Raw genomic sequence first — 24304 nt, forward strand, 5'->3', positions numbered from 1 at the left:
TACCATGATAGGTCTCAGGGCAGCTGCCTATCTACATAGCATACCTGTTTACAGCCACTTTGTCACAACACCATTGTCACCACAGGGTGCCACACATAGCTTACACTTACTGACAAGACGGTACAGATGTGGGTGACATCTGCAGAGGTCCCTAGGGGTCTTATGTAGGAGATACATACACTACAGGTGACTCGGTAACCTTCAGATATAATGAGTCTGTAGTACTGCAAGGAGCCATATTGTGCTGTACACATTTAGTAGACAACTAACCTCCAGATGGTTGTGTGAAAAGTCTATGATTTTTCCCACACCAGATCTCAAGCAGTTTTCACAACATGGTCCAGCCACCATGATATTTGTGAGTGCTATAGGTCACATCACATATGCATATGATGTGAATGCTGTGTGCGTACCTGGTACTTTGATGATATCTGACATGTATGTGCAAATGATGTACAATGTTTCTGGATACTGTTGTAGCACCAACTGCAGTGCCAAACTCACTGTGGGCCTAAGAGCACCCATACAGGTACCATGTGTGTGCCGTTCAACACATGTGGCACTACACTGCACAGGGTAGGGGGCTTCAGTTCTGGAATGTGCTGACAACTCTGATGTGCAGCTCAGGCTTAAAACCAAACTTGCTGGGAAGTTTCAACCAGTTGTACATGTGCGCACATCCTGGGCAATGGTGTGCCCCCTTGTTATGTATGCTCAGGTCTCACAACAGGACACATTAGTGTTGATTGACCAAACCTTTAAATAGCAGATGTAAAGTTACCTGACTCCCTATTGTATGGCCCACACCTTGCCTCCATGATGACTGGCAAGCACTGATGTTTCACCAGGTGTGTCGAGGTGATGGATTGCATGCACAACCCCCCTTATGCATAGGGACACAGGAAATCCAAACTTGTTTGGGCACGTGATCTCTATAAGTTAGAAGACACAAATGTTGATCATGGACAATATTGTCCACTTAGCTCTGGGCCTGTTGTTTCAAGTACATTTCGGTCATCCCAGTGACATGTACATGGTATTGATGTTGGCTGGTAGGAAATAGTTATAAGTGAAGAGTATGGTCCTCATTATGACCCTGGCGGAGAGTGATAAAGTGGCAGTAATACCTCCAACAGCCTGGCGGTAAGTGCCACCAAATTATGACCATGGTGGTGATAACTCCCATAGACAGCCAATGTACCACACCAACCGCCATGGCGGAAACAACAGTCACCACCACGGCAGTCAACACAGCCAGGCAGGTGACAAAGTACCACCCACCATATTATGACACACGAAACCACCAGCTTTTCCGGGGCGGTACCAACACCAACAAAAGCCTACCGAAACAGAGCTCAGAAGTGAAAGGACTCACCATTGGAGACACAGGGAAGAACCACGCCCCAATGGAACCCGAACTACAAGTCTTCCCGATGATCTTCTACGTCATGCTCCACTCGGAACACCAACACCGACAAAGACAAGGATGGTGAGCACAGCCTCCTAGCACACAAGGGAGGGTTGGAGGAAAACGAGAGTGGCACACACACGCACAACACACACCTGACACACACAAACCATACACACAACCAGCTGCACACGTAAACCAATAGCATACAACACACAGCATAATAATACAAGGACCACAATGCTGGAGTAACAACAATGTATTAGCATAGCAAAACCCACCACACAAACCAAATATATACACATTTCCATAAATGGCCAATGCCCAGTCCAAAGTCATGAGGGCACACAAGGTCACAGGGCACAGTCCAAGGCCCAACCTGTATCATGACACATCCAAAGATAATACTGCAGGGGCGTCATTTTGCAAGTGGGAAGGTACCTCAGGGGTGTGGGGGGGGGCACCTCAGCTGAATACGGGAAAGTCCTCACTGGTTCTGGAGGGGACTCCATGCCCATTGCTTTGTACTAGGGAGTGCAAGGCCACAGTCTCTGAAGTGGGTGACTTGCCCACTGGTTCTGGAGGGGGCTCCATGCCCATTACTTTGTCCTGGGGAGTGCAAGGCCACAGTCTCTGAAGTGGGTGACTTGCCCACTGGTTCTGGAGGGGGATTCATGCCCATTGCTTTGTCCTGGGGAGTGCAAGGCCACAGTCTCTGAAGTGGGTGACTTGCCCACTGGTTCTGGAGGGGGCTTCATGCCCATTGCTTTGTCCTGGGGAGTGCAAGGCCACAGCCTCTGGAGTGGGTGACTTGTCCACTGGTCCTGGAGGGGAAAGCCTCTGCACTGTCTGATGGCTACACTGTGGTGGTGGTTGGAGGAGCCTCCTGGGCAGCCTCTGCACTGTCTGATGGCTGCACTGTGGTGGTGGTTGGAGGAGCCTCCTGGGCAGCCTCGGCACTCACTGATGGCTGCACTGTGGTGGTGGTTGGAGGAGCCTCCTGGGCAGCCTCTGCACTGTCCGATGGCTGCACTGTGGTGGTGGTTGGAGGAGCCTCCTGGGAAGCCTCTGCACTCACTGATGGCTTCACTTCCACAGCTGGTGGTGGGGGCCCGTGACAGCTGGTGGTGGTGGCGGTGTCAGCCTGACAGCTTCCACTGGCGTAGAGTGCCTCATCTCCTCCTGTAAATGTGGCGTGAATCCCTTACCCTTCCTGTCAGGGGTGGATGGGCTCTTCCCCTCTCTGCCTGGTGGTGCAGGCTCCTTCCCCTTCTTCACAGGTGGTGCAGGCCCCTTCCCCTTCTTCGCAGGTGGTGCAGGCCCCTTCACACTCTTCCCTGGTGGTGCAGGCCCCTTCACACTCTTCCCTGGTGGTGCTGGCTCCTTCCCCTTCTGTGATGGAGGTCTGGTATCCTTACCACCATGAGTAGGTGGTGCTACCACTGTCCCTGTGGACTGTTGGGCTGAGGTGCTGGGCTGTGTCCTTTGTATCCTGCCAATATGTGCAGGACGGGGGAGGGGGGAAGTCAAATTGGGAAAGAAAAAGCTTTTTTGGGATGGTGGGGCGGGAGGAAGGAGGAGTAATGGGAGTGTAGGATGAGGGAGTGATTGTTGGAGGTGTATGTCTGCTGGACTTGGGTGCAGGTGCATGGGCAGTATGCTGATGTGAGGTGGGTGGCTGTTGGGTGTGTGAATGCTTGCATTTGTGTCCTTTAGGATGGGGGACAGACACGGTGGGAGAGGACACGGGGGACGCGTGCATGGATGTTGTGGAGATGTCTGCTAGTGAGGTGTGTGTGTGCTGCTTGGTGTGGTGATGCTGTGGTGGATGTTGATGTAGTGCATGCAGGTGTGAGTGTGGACGTGACTGGGAGGGAGGTGGTGGAGGGGGAGGAGGGGGAAGCAGTGGATGTTGTCTTGTCTGCAACTGTATGGTGTTTGTGTGAGTGCTTGTGGGGTGATGTGTAGTGCTTGTGTTTGCCTGTGCCACCCTTGTGTGTTGCCTTGTGTGCATGCTCGTGTGTGCCTGGGATGGGTTGGGGTTGAGGGGAGTGGGACTGGGAAATGGTAGTTGGAGGTGGGACGGTAGAAACAGGGACAATGGCTGCCATCAGAGAGGAGGCCAGATCCTGAATCGATCATCTCTGTTGGACCACCAATCCACTGTGAATGCCCTCCAGGAATGCATCTGGGGACAATGGTTGACTGCCCTACAGAGATGGATCGCAGGAGGTCAATAGCCTCCTCACTCAGGGCAGCAGGGCTGACTGGGGCAGGGCCTGAGGTGCCTGGGGCAAAGGTGATACCCAACCTCCTGGGTAGTGGGCACAGCCAACTCGCTGAGGGGGTACTGGGAGGGCGGTGCTGGTACGGGTAGCGGATGTACCTGCAGCTGGGGTGGTCACAGAGGTGTCAACCACCACCAGGGAGCTCCCATCGGAGGAGGGATCTGAGTCTGTGCCGTCTCCTCCTGTCTCCACCATGGTGCTCCCCTCGCCCTCCGTCCCACTGGTTCCCTCGGCGTTGGTGGACTCTGCCTCCAGGGACCTGTGGAATGCAGCTCCCTCTGTCGCCTGTGCCCCTGCTCCTCTGCCAGATGATGCTAATGTACACATAGACAGGATGACAGAACAAAAAAGGGGGGAGAGAGACACTGGGTAAATTACTGCACCAACACCACCGTTGGCGCACACAGCACCCTCACACACTGGGAACAGGCCTAAGCAATATGCATTGCACTACCAGTGATAAGGCTAGTCACCAAGGCATGATGAGGAGCACACACTGCCAACGGCAGCACACCTGAGACCCATGATGCCCTGCCTGAAAGTGACTACTAACAAGCTAGGTTACCTGTATTTGACATGCAACCATTACCCTAGAGATGACCCACTCTGCAATGTCTGGCCTGGCCTTAGGGGCACCCACTAACACACAACCACCACCCAGATACCACCCCACCAGCCCAATTATGTAATGATACCCACTGTACTCAATCCTTTGTGGCTGCTGTGATTCCCTCAAGCACCCATCCAGCTCAGGGTATGCCACCGCCAGTATGCGGGCCATCAGGGGGGTCAGGGTCCAACAGGCACCCCTTCCTCGTTGGGAGGCCATCCCCAGCTGGGCCTCCGCGGTCTTCCGTGCCCAGTGTCTCAGGTCCACCCACCGTTTCAGACAATGGATGCTCCGCCTGCCATAGACCCCTAGGGTTCACACGCCGTTGGCGATGGCACGCCATGATCCCTTCTTTTGATGGGCGCTGACCTGCAGAGGCAATAAAGGTAGGAGAACACCATTACAGTAACAGTCCAGCCTGTCAAACACATGGCCCACCATACCCTTTTCCATCACCACTGACACATACATAGCCCAGCTCACACACGTACACTGCCAACAGATAATCCCCCCTTACACAATGCCTTCACACATATCTCCATGCATCCATGCCACATGCATCGTGCCCACAGTGTACTCACATGTTGGTCTGGAGGCCCATACAGCAGTCTGTACTGGGGTAGGACCCCTTTCACCAGTCGCTCCAACTCCTCCGAAGTGAAGGCTGGGGCCCTTTCCCCAGTCAAACGGCCATGGTAGATTCCAGACACAGGTCACAGCAGCACATGCAGTGTATGTCTTCTCCTGTTGAAGGTCAGGAAACAAGTGAGGAATCAGATAGAAAATGGCGGTCACGTCCACGGCGGTGCACACCGTCACCACCGGCGTACATCCCCATTGGTCACTGTACTCCATGGGGCACAATATTATCCAATGAGGAATTGCACAGAGGTGCACGATCGCCTACCGCCACGACGCCCAACATCGGCAGAATTACCTCACTTCCACCTGTCCCTCCACACAGGACAGGTGGTCGCCATTTCAAGGGGGGTGAACAGGCATATCGAGAATTGCTGCGTCACAGAATAAATAGGCACAGACTTCAAACTTTACACTGTCCCAATACATAAGTGCATGATGTGGACTGCTGTTGTGGTTTAGTTGTTCCAGTTGTGATAGCCTACTCACTCTTGTGTCCCTAAGATACCTACCGCTGTGGATGAATAGGAGATGAAGACAGCCCCGTGTACAGACCCCTGGTGGACTTAGCTACACTGGAGGACAGGCACATTATACTCACCAATAGACTGGACAGGGCCACAATCACAGAGCTGTGTTCCCAGTTGGAGCCAGACCTGATCTCATCTATCCGTCATCCGACTGGGATCCCCCCTCTTGTGCAAGTGCTATCAGTTCTCCATTTCCTGGAAACTGGTTCTTTCCAAGTGACAGTGGGCTTGGCAGCAGGAATGTCACAGCCAATGTTCTCAATCGTGCTGGCAAGAGTGTTGTCTTCCCCGGTAAAACATATGTGCAGCTACATAGCTTTCTCCCAGGAGGAAGATCTGGCCACTGTGAAGGCCAGATTCTATTCAATGGGATATATCCCCAATATTATTGGGGCAATTGACGGGACACATATTGCGTTTGTCCCCCCCACCAGAATGAACAGGTGTACAGGAATAATAAGAGTTTCCACTCAATGAATGTGCAGATGGTGTGCCTGGTGGACCAGTATATCTCCCATGCCAATACTAAATATCCTGGGTCAGTGCATGATGCCTTTGTCCTGAGGAATAACAGCATCCTAAATGTGATGGCCCAACTACAGAGGCACAAGGTGTGGTTTATAGGTGAGCCTTGGTCCCCACCTGGTGTATGTTAGTATATGCCTCTGATGTTAACCTCATAGGATAGTGTGTGGCTAAATGTTGTCCCTCACTATCTGCAGGTGACTCTGACTACTCAAACCTATTGTGGCTGCTGACCCATGTGAGGAATGCCAGGACAAGGGCTGAGCAACATTATAATGAGGCACATGGGTGAACCAGAAGGATCATTGAGAGGACCTTCGGCCTCCTGAAGGCCAGGTTCAGGTACCTCCATCTCCATACTCACCCGAGAAGGTCTGCCAGATAGTAGTGGCATGCTGCATGTTGCACAGCCTCACCCTCAGACGCGATGTACCTTTTCTGCAGGAGGAAGAGGCTGGAAATGCCCATGTGGCTGTAGTGGATCCTGAGGACAGTGAGGATAAGAAGGCAGAGGATCAGGATGTGGACAACAGAACATCAGTTATCCGTCAGTGCTTCCAATGACACATAGGTGAGACAGCGCAACTTCACATTTCCATGCCTATTGGTGTATTCTGTGTGGCTGTGGCATGATAGCATTACCCACTTTTTACCTCTACTTACTGTCACCTATGGATTATCATTTTACCGATGTTGGTGATATGACAACAATGTCCTGATGTGCTGACTACAGCCAGCTACAGGTCATTATTTCTATGCTCTCACAATGTACAGTTCATTTACAATGGATGTAGCTGTTTCCATCAATACAAATTTTCAATACATGAAATACTAGTAGTCAAGTTTTGTCCAAGGGTGTGTATTGTAGTGCTAAGAAATTGAGGGGAAAGTGCAATGGAATGGGGTGATGATGGAGGAAAGTCCAGGATATTGTTCCAGTCTGTTTGTAGCACAGGTGCAGTGTCCAAGGGGACAAAGGAAGGGGAGCAATGGCACTTCAAGGTGGACAAGGTGACTGAGTGGGACACATGGGGGAAAATCAGGAGAGTCTCATTTCCTGGTGGTGGTCTTGGCAAGTGTCTCTGGCTTCTGTCTGGTTCACAGGGAACGTTTGCAGGGTGGTTCACCTTCTGCAGGGGGAGCGGTGCTGGTGGCCTGTGGGTCCTGTGTCGGGGCCTCCTGCCCACCAGCGGCAGCCAAAGTGGAGAGGTGTTCAGTTTACTGGCTAGTGGTAGGGCCCACTAGTGTGCTGATGCCTCCCTCATGATGTTGGCCATGCCTGCCAGCACCCTTGCTGTGGAGATCAGGGTGTTGTTGCTGGCCTGCAAGTCCTCCCAGATCCACTGATGCTGTCCCTCCTGCAGCCACCTGTTCTCCTGCACGTTGTCAAGGATCTGGCCCATCGTGCCTGGGGAATGTTGGTAGGCTCCCAGGATCTCGGAGAGTGCCTCCTGGACCAAATCAAATCAAATCATAAACATTTATAAAGCGCACTACTCACCTGTGCGGGTCTCAAGGCGCTAGGGGGAAGGGGTTACTGCTGCTCGAAGAGCCAGGTCTTGAGTTGCCTCCGGAATGCAGAGTGGTCCTGGGTGGTCCTGAGGTTGGTGGGGAGGGAATTCCATGTTTTGGCCGCCAGGTAGGAGAAGGATTTCCCACCTGCCGTGGTGCGGCGGATGCGAGGGACGGCGGCGAGAGCGAGGTTGGCGGAGCGAAGTTGACGGGTGGGTGTGTAGAAACTGAGGCGACGGTTGAGGTATTCGGGTCCCTTGTTGTGGAGGGCTTTCTGTGCGTGGGTGAGGAGTCGGAAGGTGATCCTTTTGTTGACGGGAAGCCAGTGCAGGTGTCTCAGGTGGACGGAGATGTGGCTGTTGCGGGGTATGTCGAGGATGAGGCAGGCGGAGGCGTTTTGAATTCGTTGCAGACGTTTCTGTAGTTTAGCAGTGCTTCCTGCGTATAGGGTGTTGCCGTAGTCCAGGCGGCTCGTGACGAGGGCGTGGGTCACAGTCTTTGTGGTGTCGGCGGGGATCCAACGGAAGATCTTTCGGAGCATGCGGAGGGTGAGGAAGCAGGAGGATGATACAGCGTTGACTTGTTTGGTCATGGTGAGAAGTGGGTCCAGGATGAAACCGAGGTTGCATGCGTGGTCTGAGGGGGTTGGTTCGGTGCCAAGGGCCGTGGGCCACCAGGAGTCATCCCAGGCGGTCGGGGTGTTTCCGAGGATGAGGACTTCCGTTTTGTCTGAGTTCAGTTTCAGACGGCTGAGTTTCATCCAATCTGCGATGTCTTTCATTCCATCTTGCAGGTTGGTCTTGGCGCTGGTGGGGTCCTTGGTGAGGGAAAGTATCAGCTGAGTGTCGTCGACGTAGGAGGTGATGATGATGCTGTGTTTGCGTACGATGTCGGCGAGGGGGCTCATGTGGACATTGAAGAGAGTCGGGCTGAGCTAGGAGCCTTGTGGGACGCCGCAGATGATCTCGTGGGGTCTGAGCAGAAGGGTGGGAGGTAGACTCTTTGGGAGTGGTTGGAGAGGAAGGAGGTGATCCAGTCCAGGGCCAGTCCTTGGATCCCGGTGGAGCGGAGACGGAATATTAGGGTTCGGTGGCAGACGGTGTCGAAGGCAGCCGAGAGGTCGAGGAGGATGAGGGCGACTGTTTCTCCGTTGTCCATCAAAGATCTGATGTAGTCAGTGACTGAGATGAGGGCGGTTTCTGTGCTGTGGTTGGCTCGGAATCCGGACTGCGAGGGGTCGAGAAGGTTGTTGTCTTCAAGGAAGTTGGTAAGTTGCTTGTTGACGGTCTTCTTTATGAATTTGGCAGGGAAGGGGAGGAGCGAGATGGGGCGGAAGTTCTTCAGGTCGCTGGGGTCCCCCGTAGGTTTCTTCAGTAGGGCGTTGACTGCAGAGTGTTTCCAGCACTCGGGGAAGGTGGCAGAAGAAAACGAGCTGTTGATGATGGTCTGAAGATGCAGGGCGATTATGTTGTCGGCTTTGTTGAAGATGAAGTGTGGGCAGCGGTCCGATGGGGCACCGGAGTGGATGGAGTTCATGGTGGCTTTGGTCTCTTCCGTGTTGATGTGAGTCCAGGCGTTGAGGGTGATGGCTGGGGTTGTAGGTTCTGTGGTGGTTGGCTGGGTCTGGTGTCCGAAGCTGTCGTGTAGGTCGGTTATCTTACGATGGAAGAAGGTGTCGAGGGAGTTGCAGAGGTCTTGTGAGGGCGTGATGGCGTTGGCGTTGGGGTTGGAGAGCTCTTTGACGATGTTGAAGAGTTCTTTGCTGTTGTGAGTGTTTTTGTCCAGTCTGTCTGTGAAGAAATTTCCCTGGGCCTGTCCTCCCCCTGGCGCACATCAGCCCTCCCAGTTTCCCTGTTGGCCTGTGCCCCTGTCCCCTGAACGGTGTGCCGACTGCCACTGACCCCAGGTCCCTTATTCTCTTGGGTATGAGGTGTGGCCTGGGGTCCCTGTACAGGTGGGCACACTGCTGATTGACGTGTCCTGGGCACAGAGGTGTGGGTACGCTGGGTGGGTGCTGTGGTGTTGGATCCTTATGGGGGAGGCTCTGTGGTGGTCTGTGATTGTGCTTGTGAGACCGGCTGTCCAGTGGTCCCTGATGGGCCAGGTAGGTCCTCCAGATCCTGAAGTCCAGAGTTATTGTCATCACTGGGGACCTCTTCTGTTGGGGGACTGGACAGTGGTGGCACCTCCTCTCCACTGACATTGGCTGAGGTCCCTGTGGGGATGTAAGTATTGTATTATGCTTTAAGTGTATGACATTTATACATCCTTGGCTTCCCCCATATCGTTGGTGTTGCCCTGCCAGCTTTTGCTTGTGAATGGTGATGTATTGTAGGTATGTTAGTTTCACTGTGCTGTGCATGCTTAGTGATGGGTGTCCATGCAGGGCTGGGAGGGGTGCCCATGCATTTGTATGGCATGCAGGGCTTGGCATTGGGGTTAGTCAGATGTGTAGTTGCAGTGTGTGGGTTGGAGTGGAGTGATGGGAGTGAGGGTGTGGTTGTGAGATGGCATGCAAGTCGGGGTGATAAGTAATAAATGTTGACTCACCAGTGTCCAGTCCTCCAGCTACTCCTGTGAGTCCCTCAGGATGCAGTAATGCCAGTACTTGCTCCTACAATGCTGTGAGCTGTGGGGGAGGAGGTGAAGGCAAACCGCCAGTTCTCTGTATGGCGAGCTGGTGCCTTGCAGCTATGGAACGTACCTTCCCCCATAGGTTGTTCCACCTCTTCCTGATGTCGTCCCTTGTTCTTGGGTGCTGTCCCATGGCATTGACCCTGTCCACAGTTCTCCGCCATAGCTCCTTCTTTCTTGCAATGGAAATCTGCTGTACCTGTGCTCCAAACAGCTGTGGCTCTACCCTGACAATTTCCTCCACCATGACCCTTAACTCCTCCTCAGTGAAACGGGGGTGCCTTTGTGGTGCCATGGGTGTTGTGTAATGTGTGTTGGTGAGAATGTGTTGGGTAATGTGGTGGGGTATGTGATGTGGAGTATGTGAGGGGTGTATGGGTGTGAGTGGTGTGTGTGTCTAGTTGTCTCTGTGCTCTTCTTCTCAGTCTCATGGTAGCAGTTAGTGTTCATAAGGGGTTGTGGATAATGTGGGAGTGTGTTTTATAGTGGTGTGGGTGTGGTGTGTGTATGAGTGTCAGGTGTGTGTTTTTAGTGTTGGCCAATGTGGTGTTGTTTTGTATGTGGGTGTCCATTCTGAGCCCGGCTGTAAGTACCGCCAATAGTTTACCACCGTTGAATGTCCACTGTGGTGATTCGTGGGTCATAATGTGATGTGTGTTGTTCTGTTGGCGTAACAGTATGGGTGTTTGGACCGCCACTTTACCACTGACCTTTGGTCTGACGGGTTTGTGTATGTGGCAGCATTCTGTTGGATTGGTGTGTGTGTGTCATAATATGGTGAACGGATATCCGCCACCACAGCGGTATGTTGGCAGCCGCCAGCATGACGGTAAGCGGGATTTACCACCAATGTCATAATGAGGGCCTATGTCATGTTTGAGGAATGTGAGTTGGACTGTATGGGTTAACTGCAGTTGCAGTGTACATTAAATGTTTGTACAACCTCCACCCAATGCTGATACTGATGCTTGCTTCTCGTCATGTTTCAGCTGCCAACATGACTGAGGCACAGAGGCGAGACTTCCATGAGAGGGCAGAACGATACCGCCACATAATGGAGGTTAATGATGCCTACTGTCGAATGGGCAGGAAATTCTGAAGGGAAAAAGCATCAGAGGAATGGCGTGCCTTTCCCCTTGGAAGACCTTCTAGACAGCCACAAAAGGACACTTGAGACAAACCATCGGAGGTACGGGGTGCCACAGCTGGTCCACAGCCCTCAACATCAGCTGCACATGTGATGATGCAGCCACAGCCACCTGCAGCAGTAGTCCCTAGTCAATTTGAGCAGGACATGAGAAGGGAAATTGGCCATATTTTGCCCAGACTCACCAAATTGGAGCAGGATGCTGCAGAGGACCAGAAGTTATTGAAATATATCATGAAAATGTTTTTTTTAAAAGCAAGAAATCACCAATTAAAGTGTTGTACAACATCCCAGTTCATTCCCCTCCCCTTTACTGTGTTGTACAGTTTATTTGGGGTTTTAGATGTGTAGTGGTAGGTTAGTGTAGGGAAGGCTTAGGTTAGGTTAAGTATAGAGGGGGTGGTTTTTTTCCTACATTTTTACATTGTTGGGGGGTTGGGTGGGGTGTTATGTATATTAGAAAAAAATAATCAATTTTAAACAAATACCAAAAAAATATATATTTGTTTAGGATAGGTTAGGTTAGTACATGTGTAGTCGTAGTTTATATTGTCCTATTTGTATCTCGTCTCTTAAGGGGGGGCAATGTTTAGAGTGTGGTATTACATGTGTAAGATATGTTTAGAATAGGTTAGATAGGTGTATTTTTAATTCATGGATAGTTAGTATAGGGTAGTTAGATTAGGGTAGGTTTTAGGTTTTCAATTACTTGATGGTTTTAATATTAAATACGGTTCATCTTAGCCTAATTAGTTTTGTAATTGGTTGGGTCTGGAGTTGGTCATGAGTACACTGGCGAATTAGGGGGAATGACCTAGGGTGAACTTACTGTCATGATTTCCCAGGTTTCCCATATGCATCTCCATGACCAACGAGCTGTCAGAATGGTAGCTACATACTGTTTACTAGTGCATGCATTTACCATCCTGTGTTCCAGCCATTCACAATGTGCATGTAATCTTTATCTTGGGCAGATAAACATGGTACTTCACCTGTAATAGGTGGGGTCCTGCTATTTCAATGTTGGTAAGTGTGGTACATCTGACAACTCCTAATTTTGGAACTGTAATCTGCAACACTGACAGGTGGCCATCACTTATTAGGTTAGCTTTTTTTGTTCCACACAAATCAGCTGTACTGGTACTCCCATCTGGGTTAATTATAATTGACTGAGTAAGCCATACATGCCGTATGTCTACTTCAAAGGATATGGGTTCCAAAGCATTTAGTAAACTCAGTTGGTTGGTTGTTGCCCACAACACCATCATTCAGCTTCCTCTTGTTTGGGTCCTAGTGTGTGGCTTACTGTCTGACAGTCATGCACTAATGTACTAATATTTTGTACACATTGACATGGATTAACACAATGCAAACTTTTAGCTGAGTAGATGGATCACAGTAAACGTAGAAATGCTACATGTGTACAAGGTGCTTTATTTACAGGTGCAATAGTTATTGTGATTTTGATAGACTATCCATTTCATAGATCCCACGAGTCATTTAATAAATATGGCACAAGGATGGCGCAAAGGAATTATGCTAGCCTGCATTAGGAAAAATGACACAAAATGGGCCTAAGTGTTTTGCACACTTCAGTTATTTGGCTATACTTGGGCTACATTTGGGTGATATGTGTGCTACATTTGGCCTATATTTTCTATGGTGGCCATCTTGGGAGTCTTATTTGTTATGACGCTCCCTGATTTCCTTATTTACTGCAGTATCCTTAGTAGAAAATGCTTTCAGTTTTCCACTTAGATTCCATCAAGACGGCATTCAGTTGTCCCACATTTTTGGCATATATTCAGAATGTAAGCACTCTAGTTGCTAATTAGAACACTGCAAGCTGCTAGCGGGGAACTAATCATATTTACCATAGGGCACCAGTTATAGTTACTTGAAATAACTTTAACAGCTGAATTTCTATAGTTGTGTGCATGTAAAACCAGAACCTAACTATAACGTCCCTGCAAACTTAGGTTTTTTACATTCATATATATATATAAATATATATATATATATATATATATATATATATATATATATATATATATATATATTTATATTTATGACCTACTGGCTGTTGCCTGTAGGTACTTATAATTAAAAGCTAGTTTCCATAGAAAAAGCATTTTTTGACTTGGCTATATTTTTGGTGCCGTTTGATATAGCTTCACAAAAGTTTCAAAAAAATGTGTCAAGTTGGGCATGGAAAGTTTCGGGATGATCCATCAAGTGGGGGCCAAGAAAAAGGGGGCATCCAAAAAGTGTGTTTCCCATGTTAATTCCCATAGACTCTTTATACACACCTGCAGCCCGGACGGAATTACACCAAATTTGGCAGAAAGGTAGCTGTTGGTCTGCAGACCATGCTTTTTCTTATTTGGTGCAAATCCGTTTAGCAGTTTTTGAGAAATTAAAGGAAATCCAAATTTGTTTATCTAGAAGAGCAAACACTTTGCGAATAGTCCCAATCTCGTGCTGAGATTTGATGAGCTGCCAACACTTCAACTAGGAAGTGTCGACAGACATTTTGGGACTCAGCTTCAGCTGGGTCCCCCCCCCCAAAAAAGGGAAGCGTTCAGAGTAGGAATACCCTAACCACCTAGCCTTAGTCCAGGGGTCCCTCTGGTACCCTGTCACGGCAAAAAAGCATTTTTGTTTCTAAATTCTCAGCAAAATTCACGATTATTCATGAATTTCGCAGTGAATTAAAAAAAAAGAGCTAGCTCAGTCTCCAACCCTTGTTTTCAATTTGCCCCCAGGTGGTCCAGGTCTCTGGGGCATAGTTAATTATAAAATTAAGGAGGTAGGAGCATGGAGCCCCCTCCTAGGGCTCTTAAAAACACCAGGGACCACTTGGTAGCTACATTAGAAAAATATGCAGGGAGCCGCGCTGACCCCGGGGCCCAAGGGACCACCACCTCCCCAGGCTATTTAAAAAAAAAATAATGGGGGTCACGCGGATCCCCCCGGGGTCTGCTATCATCCTGGGGGGACATTAAAAGGTTTGTGCAGAACCTCCCCAGGCCCTGAGGACAGCCACTTTCCTGTTGCTATAATGACATTTAGAGACATAGACCCCTCCCACCTTCCCGCCCCGGGGTCCACCACCTCCCCAGGGTCATAGAAATTATTAAAAACATGAAGGAGGCTGCACAACCCCCGTCCCAGGCCACCACCTCCCCGGGGCTACATTTTATAAAAATATGGGGGGCAGCGTGGACCCCTGCATGTCCTGGGGACTGCTATCATCCCAGGGGTACATTACAAATTTGTTGGGGAGCTGCACAGAACCCCCTGGGTCCCAAGGACAGCGATTTCCCTGTGGCTATAATGGTATTTAGAGAGGCGTTCTGCGTGGACCCCACCTCCCCGGGGTCATAAAAATTGTTAAAAGCAGGAAGGGGGCTGCACAACACTCAAACTGGCCCATAGACAGCCCTGGGGGCACCACCTCCCCGGGGCCAGTCTGTGCAGAAAAAGGAAGGGGGCCGTGCTGCCCCCATCCTGGAGCCATATATGGCCCTGGGGACTGCCACTTCTCAGGGCCGGCTCCAGCTACCTCCAGAGGTTCTCAGCCTCAGGAGGAAGCTGGTTTTTTTTGTTTGACGGGACCTGTGCAAAAGCAAAATTAACTCCGCTCCTAGCAAGCAGGAGCATTTAAAACTGCTGCCACTTCCTGAGCAGAGTTTTCATCTATTTCCATTCCTGCTGTCATGCGGGCAGGGAAAGAGATGAAAAGATTGCTCCTGCATGCAGGGAGCTGCATTTTCAGTAGCTCCCTGCGTGCAGGAGCAATGCCGGCTCCCGCAGGAGACTGCTGCTGGCTGGGACTCCGGGGGACTGAAGGCTCCACATGCGGTCTCCATCAAAGAATAGTGGGTGCCCTGGGTGGGGTCAGGGCACCCAGGAAGACATGGCTAGGCCCCGGGGGATGAGGGACCCAGGGCTGAAATCAGCTCTGGGGCGCCACGTGGCCCCCCTTCTATTTTAAACTGAAAAGTGACCCAGGAAGGTGGTGGTCCTTGGAGCCTAGGGGGTCAAGTGGCCCTCCCTTACTATTTTAAATTTGTTGCCCTGGGGAGGTGGAGGTCCCTGGGGCCTGGGTGGGTCCGTATGTCCCCCAACAATTTTTAGTAGGTAGCCCCAGGGTGGTGGTGGTCCCCACGGCCTGGGGGGGTCTGTGGAGCCCCACCATCTATTTGTTGAATCTCCAGGGCCCAGGTGGGTCTACGTGGGCCTCCTAAAATATTATCTTCTGTACCCTCAGGGAGGTGATGGTCCCCAGAGCCCCAGGGGGGTCGGCACAGACCCCCAATTATTTTTAATTTGTTGCTCCGGGGAGGCGGTGGTCCTGAGAGGGCTACATGGCCCTAAACAATATTTTTTAGGTAGTCCCAGGGAGGTGGAGAGCCCTGGGGCCATTGGGGGGTCTGCATGGCCCCTGAACAATTTACATTTTGGTATCCCTAGGTAGGTGGTATGTGGCATAGGGCTGGGTGGTTATAGGAGCTTTGGCTGAAGGGCCTGGCCACAGGAATACCCTGATCCCCTAGCCTTGGCGCCGGGGTCCCTCTGAGACTCTGCCAGTGCAAAAAATATGTATATATTTTAATTTTCACTGAAAAACGCTGAAGATCTGCAAATTTGGAGAAAAGTTTAAAAAATAAACAAACGCAGTCTCCAGTGCTTGTTCATGATATAGCCCCTCATTGGACCAGGTTGGGGCATACAAGAGTTATATAAAAATGTAGGGGGCACACGGGCCGCCCACCTAAGGCTGTTTGGAGCTCCGAGTATCACTTCTTCCCAGGGACTTTTGGAAAATATTGGCGGGGGCCATGCAGACCCCCTCCAATGAGTTCTAATGAGCCCCAGGGACCACCATCTCCCCAGGGCTTGATTTGTTAAATGGAAGTGGGATGCTCAAACCCCACTACCTGGGGCTGATTGAAGCCCCAGGGACCACAACCTCCCTGGGACTAAATTAAAACCTTTCAAATGGGGGACACTGATCCCCCAGGCCCTAGGGACCACCACCTACTTGGGGGCCGGCATGTGTAAACTAAAGTAGGCAGGCCCGCCTCCTGGAGCCATTAATGGCCCTGGGGACTGCCACCCCAAGGGCATCTCCTGCTATCTCCCAGGGTGCCTATCTTTGGTAGCTAGCAGTTTGCTTTCACTTGGCAGGAGCTGTAGCATCACTAACAATGCTCCCTGGAAGTGGGCCCTGCAAAACTACTCCCACTCCCTGGAAACAGAGTTTTGATGTTTCCCTGCCCACTGCAACGCAGAGAGGGAAACAGATAAAAGGACTGCTTCAGCCCACAAGGAGCTGCATTTCTTGCAGCTCCCTATAGGTGGGAGCAATGCATGCTCCGGCAGGAGGCACGGAGCTGTCTGGGGCTGCGGGATCCTTCAGGCTCCACCCGCGGTTCCCATCATTGCACACTGGGTACCAGGGCAGCCAGGTACAAGTGGCCGGGCCCCAGGGGATGGGGCTCCCGGGGCCCAAATCAGCCCAGAGAGGGGGCTGCATGCCCCCCCTTCTGGTAATTGGCCGGTCCTAAGGGATCGGGTCCCTGGGACCAAATTCAGCCGGGGAGAGGGTCACGTGGCTCCCCTCTCTTAATAATAATTTGTCGAGACCCAGGAATAGGGTCCCCAAGACCAAAATTAGCCCAGAAACGGGTTGCCACATGGCCCTCTCCCCCTCTCCCTCTTTTAACCATTGGCTAGGCCCTGGGGGATGGGGTCTCCAGAGCCAAAATCAGCCCAAGAAGGGGAGGGCACCTCCCCTTCCCTTCTAATAATTAGCCAGACCCTGGGGGTAGGGTCCCCTGGGGCCCAAATTCGGGCAGGGAAGGGGCCCTAAGGTAATTATAACTTGCACCCTCTCCTTGCACTGCTAATTACCCTCATATTACATCAGGCATGACATCTTTTAGAACATCATTGAAAATAACATTTGCTGTAAAATTATTGACAAGATAACTGTACAAAGTGGGGGCACAAGTTAGTTACTTTAGGGCACACGTTTTAGCTACTTGAGATAACCATAACTAGAACTGCTTAATTTCTATGGTTTTGTGTGAGTAAAATGTGAACCTAACTATAACATCCCTTTAACCTTTGGTTTTTTTTAAAGTGAATGTCTGTGATTTTTTAAATTCTATTACCGAACTATAATGTCCCTGTAACCTTTGTTTTTTTCAGTGAAAAAAAAAAATGTATATATATATATATATATCTCCAATTAGCAAAATCACTCAATGGGTAGCGACCCCCAAACACTCCCTTCAACATGCACAAGGCGTAGAAAAACAGCCTTGGTCACTCCATCTTGCCAAAGTGAAGTTTATTGGGCAACAGAAACTCTACGCGTTTGGGAAAGCAAATTTCCTTGTTCACGGGTAAGAGACCCCTAAACTCTTTCCATTTTTATTCCCAAAGTGCATTCATTACAGAAACATAAGCAACGATAATGGACCATACACCAAGAGTTAACTGGGATGCCAACAAAATGTCGGCCATTTTGAAGTGATTACTGGAAAACGGCATTACTGAAGGCTGTGCTGATAAATATCATAAAAGCATATTACTACCCCTCATATTAATAAAGCATTTGTAACAAATATTCATAATACTGCATTGAACACCCTGATAGAGGTTAAATGACTCCCAGAGCCCTTAAACAATGCAAGTAATAAGCTTGAGTTCCTGAAGGGTTCCTAACTATTCCCAAAATCTGAGGGCTAATACAAAATGTCTAACAGGGGTTGTTTTTTGACTCTGTATGCACAAATCAATCAAGCCCAAGTGGGCAAATGGTAAAAAAGGATACAATGGCTCTTTTGCTTGTCTTCACACAATCCATAGTTCTCGTATCCCAATTCATGTCCATCTCAGTAGTGCTCCAATATAAAGAGTGCCACAACACCTGTGAATTAGATTAAAATATATGTGAAATAGATTAAAACAGTGCACTATTGTTTAAAAACATTGTGAAAGAAGCAAGCTAAATAATACACAAATCATATTGTACTATGTTGCCCACTAACAATGGGGAGTCAGAATATATTAGTTCATACACATACTTTTCTTTAGTTTTTGCAAGTAAGGAGTGCTTGAGCTCCAGAGGTACTAGTGGGGCATATCAGGAGGGTGTTAGGAGGAATAGGAGTGAACGTTTGTCATACTGCCCATATTGGAATTTAAAAATATCTGTTCCATGGTTAGAGAAGGTCACATTGGATGTCAGCAGGCAGCATGGAAGGAAGGTACGCTTAGGCTTAGGTTGATGGACAAGAATTGAGGAGGACAGTGAGATCTCAAGGGTGGTGGGGCTCCTCCATGACTCTTCGTAGTGCTGCATAGTCTTCATCGCTTTGAGGTGCAGTGCAAGATTGTTGAGACTGTGCATAGCTTTAGTGTGACAACAACAAAAATGTATGACGTAGTGGATTACCCTTATATTTGCACTTTATAATTTGTAGGAAAAATAACTATTTTTAGGATAGAAGTTAAGGAGGGTAGGACTGGTTATTCAAGTAGTAGGTTTTTCCTTTTAATTAGTAAATGTGTGTTTAATAATATTGTAGATGGTACTATTAACCAGTGCCTTCCTGTTCCACATTTCTTTTAGGACCACCTAAGGAAAAGAGGAGGAAGAGGGCCAGCAAGTCCTCTTTCAGTGGCAAGTGAGATGAAGCTTGTGCCACCATGGAAGCTTTCTCTCTGGTGCTGGTAATTTATGTTTATTTACTTAGTTTTCTTAGATTTAACAATTATTCTCACCTAATATGCATTATGTCCATCTGTATTTACTTGTTGTTATACTTTTCCTAACGTCCCCTTTATCTACATTAGTGTCCAATAACCACACACAGCTCCTCATGTTCCCTTATATATTCCCTTCTGTTTCCACAGCTTGCTTCCTCCTATCTCCTTTGTTTTTTCTTTCATTCCCCAGATTTTAGGTCTGGCTTTCGAGACAGCTTTTGCTGTCCCACCAGAATACTGCTTTTTCAAAAATCTCCTACATAATAAACAGATAGTGAGAGACTTTCAGTTACCTGGCCTTCATCCATTGGTCTGTTAAATGGCACTTCCCATTTTGCTTCCACAGACCGCAGCATACAGCATGGGGCAATGGGCCAACCCACTTTATTTGTTAGCTCCCTTCACACTAAGGGACATATTTTTTTAATTTTTCAAGCAACAGAGTGCAGCAAGACACCTGCTGCGTTGCGCTGTGGTGCATGAAAGGAAAAAGGTAGGAATGTGCCATATCTATCAAGATTTGGTGCATTCCTGCTCTCTCCTTGCACTGGCACAGTGTTGGCTGGATTGTTATTGTGCAGGAAGGGACATCTTCCCGCACAAAAACAGTCCTCTGAGGCTTTTTCTCTTTCTACATGTGCTGCACAATGCAGAAAGAGGAAATGAGGAGGAGAAATAAAAAATATTTCTCCTCGCTACACCTCACCGAGGAAGGCATAGCATTCCTGATGTATTGTCAGTTCTACCACTCACAGTAAATCAGGGAATGCGACAAAATCCATAGGTGGATGTGTGGTAACACCCACACTTCACCCATGGAACGCCTGCTTAGGGCAGAGTAATGAAAGGCTGCAACTTGTGACCTTGCATGGCTTGACAAATCGCATCTAGGGTTTGCGTCACTCTTACGTTGCATTGCGTGTGCAAGAGCAACACAAAACTTTGATAAACATGTCCCTGCGTGACAGCAGAGAGTCTCTGACAATTTTTTCACATCTGTGTAAAATTATTCCTTTCTCTTCAATGACAAACACAAAGCAAAGTGTGTTTTTTACACTAACTGTAAATAACAGTAATTTATTTTGTCTGACCTTCAAGTGTGTAGGTAAATTCTGATGTATTTTTCATCTCCTTTTAAAACTGCTGTTATAAATTATGTAAGTGACATTGTACCTTCTTACAATGTGAATGTTCTGTGACTCGGTGGTTTACTCTTGTCGCCTTCACAAAGAATAATAATAAAAAAGTGCATGACCTAGCTGAAAGGCTTCTAATTTTAAAAGGTCACTAGCAAAAAAGTCACTTCAGGTATCGGCATGGTTTATTCTTTTCTTTTTAATTTTTTGGCATATACTCCCAATAAAAAGTAAAAGAAAAATGTTAACCATTGCACAAATTTGCAAGACTAGACAGATTGGCTTTAGAAATGCTAGTATCTCGCTGTACAGGTAACCTCTCGATTACTCCACATTTACAAGTCTCATCTCCGTTCACTTCTCTTTCCCTTAATTATTGCTTTTCTTATCCATTCATCACTTTTCCCCCCATTATTAACCCCTTAGCTGCTGGGCCTTTTCCCCCCCAGTGCTGAGCCCTTTTTTGGCTATTTGGGGTAGTTCGCGCTTAGGGCTTCATAACTTTTTGTCCACATAAGCTAACTACGCCAAATTTGCGTCCTTTTTTTCCAACATCCTAGGGATTCTAATGGTACCCAGAGTTTGTGGTTTACCCTGGAGGAGACCAAGAAAATAGCCAAAATACAGTGAAATTTTAGTTTTTTCCCAAAAAATGGGAAAAAAGGGCCGCCGAAGAAGGCTTGTGGTTTTTTCCCTGAAAATGCCATCAACAAAGGGTTTCTGGTGCTGAAATCACTATCTTCCCACCTATCAGGAACGGGCAGACTTGAATCAGAAAACCACATTTTCCAACACAAATTTGGCATTTTACTGGGACATACCCCATTTTTACTATTTTTGGTGCTTTCAACCTCCTTCCAGTTAGTGACAGGAATGGGTGTGAAACCAATGCTGGATCCTGGAAAGCTAAACATTTCTGAAAACTAGACAAAATTCTGAATTCAGTAAGGGGTCATTTGTGTAGATCCTACAAGGTTTTCCTACAGAAAATAACAGCTGAAATAAAAAAATATTGAAATTGAGCTGAAAACAACAGCCATTTTTCTTTATGTTTTACTCTGTAACTTTTTCCTGCGATGTCAGATTTCTGAAAGCAATATACCGTTTTGTCTGCTGGACTCTTCTGGTTGCGGGGATATAAAGGGCTTATAGGTTCATCAAGAACCCTAGGTACCCAGAGCCAATAAATGAGGTGCACCCTGCAGTTGGTTTTCATTCTATACTGGGTATACAGCAATTCATTTGCTGAAATATGAGGAGTGAAAAAGAGGTATCAAGAAAACCTTTGCATTTCCAAAATGGGATCAAGATAAGGTTTTGAGGAGCAGTGGTTATTTGCACGTCTTTGAATTCCGAGGTGCCCATACTAGCATGTGAATTGCAGGGCATTTCTCAAATAGACGTCTTTTTTACACACTCTCTTATATTTGGAAGGAAAAAATGTAGAGAAAGATAAGGGGCAATAACACTATGTTCCCCCAAGTCTCCCGATAAAAATGATACCTCACTTGTGTGGGTAGGCCTAGCGCCCGCGACAGGAAATGCCCCAAAACACAACGTGGACACATCCCATTTTTTCACAAAATACAGAGCTGTTTTTTTGCAAAGTGCCTACCTGTAGATTATGGCCTCTAGCTCAGCCGGCACATAGGGAAACCTACCAAACCTGTACATTTTTGAAAACTAGAGACCTAGGGGAATCCAAGATGGGGTGACTCGCGGGGCTCTGACCAGGTTCTGTTACCCAGAATCCTTTGCAAACCTCAAAAAGTGGCTAAAAAAACAAGTTTTCCTCACATTTCGGTGACAGAAAGTTCTGGAATCTGAGAGGAGCCTCAAATTTTCTTCCACCCAGCGTCCCCCCAAGTCTCCCGATAAAAATGATACCTCACTTGTGTGGGTAGGCCTAGCGCCCGCGACAGGAAATGCCCCAAAACACAACGTGGACACATCACAGAAAACAGAGCTGTTTTTTGCAAAGGGCCTACCTGTAGATTTTGGCCTCTAGCTCAGCCGGCACCTAGGGAAACCTACCAAACCTGTACATTTTTGAAAACTAGAGACCTAGGGGAATCCAAGATGGGGTGACTCGCGGGGCTCTGACCAGGTTCTGTTACCCAGAATCCTTTGCAAACCTCAAAAAGTGGCTAAAAAAACAAGTTTTCCTCACATTTCGGTGACAGAAAGTTCTGGAATCTGAGAGGAGCCTCAAATTTCCTTCTACCCAGCGTCCCCCCAAGTCTCCCGATAAAAATGATACCTCACTTGTGTGGGTAGGCCTAGCGCCCGCGACAGGAAATGCCCCAAAACACAACGTGGACACATCACAGAAAACAGAGCTGTTTTTTGCAAAGTGCCTACCTGTAGATTTTGGCCTCTAGCTCAGCCGGCACCTAGGGAAACCTACCAAACCTGTACATTTTTGAAAACTAGAGACCTAGGGGAATCCGAGATGGGGGGACTCGCGGGGCTCTGACCAGGTTCTGTTACCCAGAATCCTTTGCAAACCTCAAAAAGTGGCTAAAAAAACAAGTTTTCCTCACATTTCGGTGACAGAAAGTTCTGGAATCTGAGAGGAGTCTCAAATTTCCTTCCACCCAGCGTCCCCCCAAGTCTCCCGATAAAAATGATACCTCACTTGTGTGGGTAGGCCTAGCGCCCGCGACAGGAAATGCCCCAAAACACAACGTGGACACATCACAGAAAACAGAGCTGTTTTTTGCAAAGTGCCTACCTGTAGATTTTGGCCTCTAGCTCAGCCGGCACCTAGGGAAACCTACCAAACCTGTACATTTTTTAAAACTAGAGACCTAGGGGAATCCAAGATGGGGTGACTCGCGGGGCTCTGACCAGGTTCTGTTACCCAGAATCCTTTGCAAACCTCAAAAAGTGACTAAAAAAACAAGTTTTCCTCACATTTCGGTGACAGAAAGTTCTGGAATCGGAGAGGAGCATCAAATTTCCTTCCACCCAGCGTCCCCCCAAGTCTCCCGATAAAAATGATACCTCACTTGTGTGGGTAGGCCTAGCGCCCGCGACAGGAAATGCCCCAAAACACAACGTGGACACATCACAGAAAACAGAGCTGTTTTTTGCAAAGTGCCTACCTGTAGATTTTGGCCTCTAGCTCAGCCGGCACCTAGGGAAACTTACCAAACATGTACATTTTGGAAAACTAGAGACCTAGGGGAATCCAAGATGGGGTGACTCGCGGGGCTCTGACCAGGTTCTGTTACCCAGAATCCTTTGCAAACCTCAAAAAGTGGCTAAAAAAACAAGTTTTCCTCACATTTCGGTGACAGAAAGTTCTGGAATCTGAGAGGAGCCTCAAATTTCTTTCCACCCAGCGTCCCCCCAAGTCTCCCGATAAAAATGATACCTCACTTGTGTGGGTAGGCCTAGCGCCCGCGACAGGAAATGCCCCAAAACACAACGTGGACACATCACAGAAAACAGAGCTGTTTTTTGCAAAGTGCCTACCTGTAGATTTTGGCCTCTAGCTCAGCCGGCACCTAGGGAAACCTACCAAACCTGTACATTTTTGAAAACTAGAGACCTAGGGGAATCCAAGATGGGGTGACTCGCGGGGCTCTGACCAGGTTCTGTTACCCAGAATCCTTTGCAAACCTCAAAAAGTGGCTAAAAAAACAAGTTTTCCTCACATTTCGGTGAGAGAAAGTTCTGGAATCGGAGAGGAGCCTCAAATTTCCTTCCACCCAGCGTCCCCCCAAGTCTCCCGATAAAAATGATACCTCACTTGTGTGGGTAGGCCTAGCGCCCGCGACAGGAAATGCCCCAAAACACAACGTGGACACATCACAGAAAACAGAGCTGTTTTTTGCAAAGTGCCTACCTGTAGATTTTGGCCTCTAGCTCAGCCGGCACCTAGGGAAACCTACCAAACCTGTGCATTTCTGAAAACTAGAGACCTAGGGGAATCCAAGGAGGGGTGACTTGAGGGGCTCGGACCAGGTTCTGTTACCCAGAATCCTTTGCAAACCTCAAAAAGTGGCTAAAAAAACAAGTTTTCCTCACATTTCGGTGACAGAAAGTTCTGGAATCTGAGAGGAGCCACAAATTTCCTTCCACC

The sequence above is a fragment of the Pleurodeles waltl genome, chromosome 1_1, assembly GCF_031143425.1.
Source record: "Pleurodeles waltl isolate 20211129_DDA chromosome 1_1, aPleWal1.hap1.20221129, whole genome shotgun sequence".
Lineage (NCBI taxonomy): Eukaryota > Metazoa > Chordata > Amphibia > Caudata > Salamandridae > Pleurodeles > Pleurodeles waltl.